Raw genomic sequence first — 1142 nt, forward strand, 5'->3', positions numbered from 1 at the left:
AAACACGGGGGTACTTCAAATGAGAAACTATGTCGTTCTGTAAGTGTTTATTTTCTGAGAGATACAAATAGTATATTGAATATTATTAACTTATTTATCTAAGTATTTTTGAGCGCAAATTTGAATATATGGTTGAATAAAAAACAAATGATAACAGTTTCTGTTTATTCCTCAAACCCCCAGAAAAAGTTTTTTTGCCGACTTAGCTAATTTACAAAAATCTCGGAAAAGAACTCCCACAGGAATTCCGATACCTAACCCGATTGGTTAATTTTCGGAACGGCTTCAAGAAAGTCATAATGGCAGATAATTTTAAAAGTTTTTGAGGAAATGTGTGTAATTTATCAATGTTGATGGCTTGTTGATTCTTTAAAGAAAAAAGATAACAGGTATAGCTTTTTCTAATCCTGGAATATCGAGGTTCCAGCTACACTGTTTTTATGCTGGAGTACATAATTATTCAACATGGCTGCCTTATAAAAAAAAGGTCTATGGAGCAGATATAGATACACAAAAGATAATTGCACAGCATGAAAGAGGAAGGTCTAAGCTCTCTGCTGTTACCTTTCGCAACATAAAAATTTGACGGATTCTTCGAAAAATTTTGGATTTAATTCTTTGATTTACATTTGCTGGAAGACAATGCACGACCCCACAGAACGAACGTGCACTGTAAAGGTGAATAAATTCTTTTCATTTTGGAACAAAAAATCATGCAGATATCTTTCTTTATCATTTAGATATTTAATTCTGAATTTTATTTTTATCCTTTTTTTGTTGCCGCGTCTTTTGTCACACGGGAAAATACGCGACTTCCGACCGCCCTAACTTAACCAGACAATCTCAATCGAACGGAATCGATGATCGAACCAGTCAAACCAAATCGAACGCAATCGACCGATTGAAATTTGATTGTCGAACGCAATCGAATCTCAATCGAACGTCAAAATTCTGGGTAAATATTCGATGGGTTGGTCTAAAAAGCAGGGTAGCCAATTGGGGTAGCCAATTGGGCTAGGTTGTGGGGTACCTAATTATTTTACAGACCAGAATAGAAATACCGAAAATGAATACATAGAACCACATTTTACTGACCAGGGAGCACGAATCTGATTGATACTTAGATTGATCATGTATGATTC

The sequence above is a fragment of the Clytia hemisphaerica genome, unplaced genomic scaffold (assembly GCF_902728285.1).
Source record: "Clytia hemisphaerica strain Z4C2 unplaced genomic scaffold, Clytia hemisphaerica genome assembly, whole genome shotgun sequence".
NCBI classification, from domain to species: domain Eukaryota; kingdom Metazoa; phylum Cnidaria; class Hydrozoa; order Leptothecata; family Clytiidae; genus Clytia; species Clytia hemisphaerica.